The sequence below is a fragment of the Podarcis bocagei genome, assembly GCF_964188305.1.
Source record: "Podarcis bocagei genome assembly, chromosome: 6".
Taxonomy (NCBI): Eukaryota; Metazoa; Chordata; class Lepidosauria; order Squamata; family Lacertidae; genus Podarcis; species Podarcis bocagei.
Genome location: NC_138130.1, coordinates 11,859,445 through 11,867,031, shown reverse-complemented (window position 1 = coordinate 11,867,031; position 7,587 = coordinate 11,859,445). Strand labels below are relative to the sequence as shown.

Here is a 7,587-nt window from a genome sequence, read left to right as displayed (position 1 = left end):
CCTCTAAAGGTTAGAGCAGGGGTCAGCAACCTAAGGCCCATGGGCCACAAGCTAAACCAGCGCAGAGCAGAGCGGGGAGCTCCTTCCATGATGCTGGCCGGCTTCCCATTAGCTCCTGCAGCCAATGGGAAGCTGCACACACCTCCTCCACGCCAGAAATAGTGTTTGCACATGCATGTGCGCGCACACACATGCACATGCACACACTGTGGCCCACCACGGCGTCTGTGGGACCATGAACCGGCCCAAGAGACAAAAACTTTGCTGGCCCCTGCGTTAGAGCTTCAGCACACTTAGAAAGAAAACCTTGCTGTAATGTTCTAAGCGCCTGGCAGGGAATAGGGTTCTAGTGGTTGAACATAAGGCAGTGTTGAGATTGTCAGACCCCATGTAATAGTGAGGTCTCCTCGAGAAGAAACTGCAACTTTGAGTTCTGAAGTTTTGTGAATATCTGCATTGGTTGATGCAAATTTTTATGGGGGCTGGGATATTGGTCAGTTATCGACCCAAAATAGAAATTATCAGCATGTCCTTCTTGAAAGAAGCTTGAGAAGTGAACTATCTAATAACATGTACCTCTGATGAACTGTGTCACAAACACAACAATCCTGATTCTATCATACTCAAATGTGCCTTATACATATATAAACGCATACATATGTTCTCTAAAATGTTATCTGCTGCTTCAACTACAATAAGAGGCTCATGTACTTGAGATTTATTTCAAACTTTTGCTGTGTGTGTGCTGTGTCTTGCCCAGCTGAGAGGGTTAATAGGCTGCAGGAAGCCATTCTAGGAACTGATAAAACAATATTGCTCCCTCTTCTTCCACCCTGGGATCTCAAGGGGCCCATGCCACCAACCATGAGGGTTCCAGGTTCTTGTTTAGCATGCACCCAGAAAACACAGATGAGTTTATGTGGTGGGGGGAGGACAGACCCATAACTACTTTGTGGCACGTGGCCATAAGAATCCACTGTAACGTTATGTGTGGTGTCAAAAACTGAACTGATTTTATTCCAGCAGGACTCAGTGGCAAAGAGAGCAATCCTATGCACAAGAAGCTGTTGTGAACCAAACTGGCGTAAGTTCAGCTGGTGTTGTTACACCAGATGCAAACTCCACTCAGCACTGGGTTTACTGCTGGCTTGAGCTGGCCTAAGCATGTCAGGGGGAAAACAAGCTTTTAAAATAGTGTTTGAGTTATGCCACCAGTTTTACTGGTTTAATTTATGCTGGGTTCCTGCATAATGTGATGAAGCTGGATGGGCTTAGGATCTAGCCTACGTCTCCTCTGATTTACACTGACTTAGCTCTGACTAAGTTGAGGATGCTGGAGTTAAGCCAAATCCACTGGATCCTAGCCTGTTCAAGGTTGGCATAACTTGCTATAGGATCGCTTCCTAAACAACTCTGTTTAACATAAGTCCTTCAATATGAAGAGGATCAAAAGGAATGCCATGAATCGAAAGCAACCGATACACACCTTACGTTCTGGGAAACAAAGGAAAGTGGATCCATACATTTTATTTCCAGGAATACATGGACGCTTTTGCACATGAAGAAGTCTTATGCCTCTGCTGAAATTACGCAGGTTTAGGGCAACAGCAAATGCAACCTATTCTTTCATGTTTTGGGCAAGTCACATCGCTTTTCCTCCTTATCTATTTCTTATTTGTCTTCATGATCAGTTTGCAGACAGAAAGAACGGCCTGCTGGAAGTTATCACCCAATGCAACATAAAGTATTAAGTTGCCAAAGGTGTTCAGTGATGCTAAGGACTGGGTCACAGTAAAAATATCCCGGACTCGCCGCATTGTGCGGCAGCTCGCAGGATGGATCATTAGCTCAATGCGAACTCCTCTGAAGATGTGAAATGGCAAGAAACAGACATAGAAGACAGCCAGGAGGACCATGGCCAACAGGCGAGCCTTTTGCTTGTAAGCAGTGCCAGTGTGAGGCCCTCTTGCCAAGGTGTAGATAATCACAGCGTAGCAAAGAGTGACAGTTACTAAAGGCAAGAAGAAAGCAAATGTCGTTAGGAGCCAGTTATACCACCTCACCGTGAACAAGTCTGCAGAGTTAGTAAGATCCTGGCAAATCCATCGGTGGGCGTTTTGTTGCGTCGTAATCACGTGGAATATCGGGCTGGCCAGCAACAGGGACACAACCCAAACTACAGCACAGGCGGCAACGGCCCATCTCCGTTTCTGAATGGAAAAGCAGTTCATCGGGTAGACGACGACAATAAAACGGAAGAGGCTGTAGCAGGTGAGGAAGAGGATGCTGCTGTACGTGTTGAAGTAAAAGTTGAAGCGGACAAGCTTGCACATGAATTCTCCAAACATCCAGTTTTCTCCACTGGCGTAGTATTGTATCAGGAATGGAAGGCAAGACACGTACAGCAGGTCTGTAATGGCCAAGTTTAGCATAATGATAGTGCTGCTTTTCCAGGGCCTCATTTTGAAGACATACACGGAAATGACAATAATGTTCCCAGGAAAGCACACCAGAAAGAGAACGCTATAAATTAGAGGGATATAGATGTCCTGAAATATTGCGCCTTCGCCAGTGCAGTTTCCGAAGGTAGTCCATGGACTCTGCAAAGAGGAGAAATTAGCCATGCCTCCAGGTTTGGTGCCCATGGTTGTCATATTCAATTCTTTGAGGGGGAAAAGAAAAAGAAGTGGTTTAGATGATAGAGCGAATATAAATTATGCTCAAATCCTCTCCGTGGGACCATAGAAATACCAACCCAGCTTGACTGGTAGACAGCAATCCTATGTTTAGTTGAGGTAAATGTTAATGTTGCCAAATGTCCAGACTTTCCCAGACATGTCCTCTTTTTCAGAGGTAAAATCACCATCTGGGCAGATTTTTTAAAATTTTGCTAAATGTCTGGGTTTTCTGAAAACAGCTGCATGGGCAGCCCCACATATAAAACATTACAATAATCTGAACTGGAGCATCAATAACTGAAAGTAGGTTTTTGTTGGCTGCGTGCAACCATACATTTGCCTCAAAAGGCACCTTCCCCTAACCCCCCCCCCCCAAACCATGGGACAGTCATTTACCAAGGATGGGCAGCAGAAAATCTGGTTGGTCCCTGGTAAATCTGGGCAGCTGGAGGATATGAGGAAATCGTCCTCTCTCTCTCTCTCTCTCTCTCTCTCTCTCTCTCTCTCTCTCTCTCTCTGTCTCAGTTTCCCATCTGCTATGCCAGGAACAGGATCCTACAAGTACTTTGTGATGATAAAAGATTACAGCAAAATCGAGCCTCACATTGATCAGCTGTTTTGAAGTATTTTTGACTACAATCTTCAGCAACCAAGCAAGTTTATTTGTTTGTTTGTTTATTTAAATATCTATATCACCCTTTGTCCAAAGGTCGCGGGGGCTTGGGTGGGAACACACACAAGTCCCTCTAAAATGAAATGGAACTTCAGAGCAAATGCTTAAGAGCATGTTGCAAAATTAGTTTATTCTGAAATCAACTTTCAAGTCATTCCTCAGCTCGAAATATCCAACAGTGAATATTGAAAGTCTACTCACCTTCAGACCAACATTTGTGGTTAATTTGCTCCTTCCACCCACCCAATGTCTTTTTTTCGGTCATATTTAGGGAGTAGAGATGATAAATTGCCACAAATCTGCTATAGATGTTCCATAACATAACAGTCCAACTGCTTCCAAGGATTTGTCACTTACCCAGAGGCAGAGGGGAATTGTTTGAAGGGCCAATTAGAAGGATAATAGACCTTTATGTTCTTAAAATCTGGTTGTCAAATCTGCAATGTGACACCAATCAGGTAGAATCAAGGCAATTTGCGCTGGTATTATTTTTTTTGTCATGGTTTTTTTTAAAAAAGGATTTTACATCAGTTTCTCCTGGTTTCCATAATTTAACAATTACTTTATCTAAAGGTAACTATTTGATATTCCTGGTTTATTTTGAGCCAAAGTAAGATTTGTGTGAAAAACCAAACTATAATGGCCTTTCCATCTTCTCGTCTCCTATAGTATAAATAGCACACTGTAAATGAAACCTTTAAGAAGAGAGTTGTCCTCCCCCAGTTGCAGAATTATCCCACCTCTCCAATACTATAAAGAGATCCTATTTACACACAATAAATATCTAAAGTTAGAGAGCAGAGGAATACCAGTTACCTGGGGACTCATTACAAGCTTCCTTTCCCCTTCCCTTGTTTTGAGCAGAATGTGACAAGCCTCAGCGGCTGAGCAATCCATACAGCCTAATCATATCACTGGGTGGCAACGCAAAAGCCAGGTGTCTCTGCTGCTTTCGCTGCCAGCTGCAATTATAATATACCAATCCAGAGTCTTGTAAGTTGATAGCTCATGAAAGTGCTCTGTTTGTATGTGGCTAAGGGCTTTATATATATAGCAGCCACTAGACCTGCCCTCTTTGGCATTCTGCTCTGATACCTTTCTCACTGTTTGCAGCCTTTAGGTTCCGGAGGGCTGTGACTCTGAGGACTAAGGAGCTAAGGAGCAGCAGTGGGAAAGGGCTGTGGCCGTCACACCCTGCTGGTGGGCTTCAAGAGCAGACCCTCCAAGTGCCCCTGTTTTCCAGGGACAGTCCTGGTTTCTGATTTGATCCGGAATGTCCCATTTTTCCTTAGAACGTCCCTATTTTCATTGGAGAAATGTTGGAGGGTATGGAGTTATGCAACCGCCAAGCCAAGGAGATAAGTAACTATGCAACCTTTAGAAGGCATCTGAAGGCAGCCCTGTATATGGAAGTTTTTAAATGTTTAATGTTTTATTATGTTTTTATATGAGTTGGAAGCTGCCCAGCGCGGCTGGAGCAACCCAAGTCAGATGGGTGGGGTATAAATAATAAAATCATCATCATCATGGAATAGGACGTCCCTGTTTTCATTGGAGAAATGTTGGAGGGTATGCAAGAGGCATCTGGTTGGAATGGATCCCATACCCTCCAACATTTCTCCAGTGAAGATAGGGACGTCCTATTTATTTATTTATTTATTTATTTATTTAGCTAGCTAGCTAGCTACCCACCCACCCATTTGACTAGATTGCTCCAGCCACTCTGGGTGGCTTTCAAAATATAAATAAAAACATAATATAAACATTAAGCATTAAAAAATCTTCCATATACAGGGCTGCCTTCAGGAGTCCTTTGAAGGTTGTATAGTTACTTATCTCCTTGGCTTGGGGGTCGGATAACTCCATAGCCTCCAACATTTCTCTGATGAAAATATGGACATCCTAAGGAAAAGTGGGACATTCTGGGATCAAATCAGAAACTGGGATGGCTTCACTAAATCAGGGGTGTCCCTGGAAATTAGGGACGCGTGAAGGGTCTGGGACCCTTGGTCTGAACTGCAATGACTCTCGTGGGTTCACTCTCAAATCCAGGAGCAGGAGGCAAACAAACAGTAATCTCTGTGTTGCAATTAGTGACTCTACGGCTATGCATAGCTTTCAGTTATGGGCTCTTTCTTATTCATATGCCATGCATTTTGATAAGTGGTTGTATGGCATTGATGCTGATGAACAAAGCATATCACCCATTCCTAGGTGTGCTTACTTGGAAGCAGATTCCTCATGTAAGAAAAAAATGAATTTGGGAAAATAACTCATGAATTTGCAATGAAAAGGGCCAGGAAAATAAAGCTTTAGAGTGACTTATCTATTTATGAAATGTTTGCAGTTGCATTGCTCCAGGGAAAGGGGGGGGGGGGGATCAACATCACCAGACAGACAAATCACAATGCCCCTAGGCATGCAAATTAGTACTTGGTGATGGGCTGTGTGGAAGAGGACTCTTTGACATGTGAACCTTGTCATGCACCGATCAAATGCCCTTCTTCCACACAGATCTTAGGGATACAAAAGCCCAATTTTCCTGTCCAATTTCTCACTGTAGTCTAATTCTTAACTTAAAGGCTCCCTTAGGCATGAGAGCAGGATGACATCACAAAATCTTTCCCAGCATGTTTTGGTTGCCTGTTCTATTGCTCACACCTGTCATTTGCTGCAAAGATTGGATACTCAGATTGAGGCCAATCTAGAAGTATTGAGTGCACCTGCAATTCCCATGCTCAGCTCTGTCTGGCAGGGAATGCTAGCACAACCCAAAGGAAAGGACTAGGTGTGAACATTTTCCAGAGCACCGGAAGCCACTGGGATTAGCAGGTAAATTCAAGTTTTACTGAAAATGATGGGAAATAGTTTGCCTCATACAGAAAACACTCTTGTGTTTGTCTCATGCAGAAAACGCTCTTGTGGCAGGATGTGCTTTGTGTATGCAGCCTAAGCATAAACATCATGCTTATAGGTAAAGGTAAAGGGACCCCTGACCATTAGGTCCAGTTGTGACCGACTCTGGGGTTGCGGCGCTCATCTCGCTTTACTGGCCGAGGGAGCCGGTGTACAGCTTCCAGGTCATGTGGCCAGCATGACTAAGCCACTTCTGGCGAACCAGAGCAGCGCACGGAAACGCCGTTTACCTTCCCGCCGGAGCGGTACCTATTTATCTACTTGCACTATGACGTGCTTTCAAACTGCTTGGTTGGCAGGAGCAGGGACCAAGCAACGGGAGCTCACCCCATCGCAGGGACCAAGCAACGGGAGCTCACCCCATCGCAGGGATTCAAACCGCCAACCTTCTGATCGGCAAATCCTAGGCTCTGTGGTTTAACCCACAGCGCCACCCGCGTCCCTTCATCATGCTTATAGGGAGAAGCATTTTCAGAAAAAGTGACCTAAGCCTCCATATAAGCTTTGGTGGGTGTATTTTAAGGATTAAATGCTGCATAAAGTGTTGGTGCTGACTCTTACTCCAGAGACTCAGGCCATTTCTGGCACCTTAAATGACATGTTCTCTTCACGAGCCGAGCCTTGCTCTTGCCCTGAGGTATTCTCTTGTGTAGAAATGCCTTGCAAGCTGGCCAGCCAATTAGTACTTTGCATTTTCCTACAGCAAAGGTACATGCTTCGCTGCGCAGATGAGAGAACGGCCTCTTCTTCTGAACTACTGGAAATATTGAGTGAGCCCCTAACAGGGAGCATGGCAGTGAATGCCTTTTCACGGGAACGGTTCATAAAATCATTCCAGCACTGGGGTTTATTTAGCAGTGAGGTTGCTCTGGCCTGGATCCCTTTTATACATAGCTGTCAACGTTTTCCTTTTTTTAAGGGAAATTCCCTTATTCCGAATAGGATTCCTTGCATGAAAAGGGAAAAGTTGACAGCTATGCTTTTAGAGAGATGTCCTTAGACAGAGTCAGAGCATTGATCCAATTGGCTGACTGTTGTCTACACCAGGTATTGCCACCTTTGGGGGCCAGTCAGTATATCTGGAAATTTGAGAAAGCGGATTTAGGAGTTTTGAACCCAATACACATCACTTTTGTACTAGCTTACATTGAATTACGTTTGCCATTTTAATGCACGTTTACACAGTTTGGAGATTTTTCCTTGAGCTCCTTCCAATCCTGTTTTATTCTTACAAGCCTGAAGAATATGGTGCCATCATTTTAAACTGCACTTACTGATATATAAGAGACCTGTCCTGTTATCCTATGACTGCTAAGCTTA

At 44.2% G+C, this 7,587-nt stretch overlaps 1 pseudogene across 1 annotated transcript; it reads right to left on the bottom strand.

Annotated features, from left to right (window-relative positions):
* Nucleotides 1-1,559: 1,559 nt before the first annotated feature.
* LOC308589839 (2-oxoglutarate receptor 1 pseudogene) lies at nt 1,560-4,202 on the bottom strand (annotated as a pseudogene). Its single transcript, XR_014013518.1, has 2 exons — nt 4,168-4,202; nt 1,560-2,662 (listed from the first exon to the last, which is right to left on the bottom strand). The product of XR_014013518.1 is annotated as a 2-oxoglutarate receptor 1 pseudogene (transcript).
* Between the last annotated feature and the right edge of the window lie 3,385 nt (nt 4,203-7,587).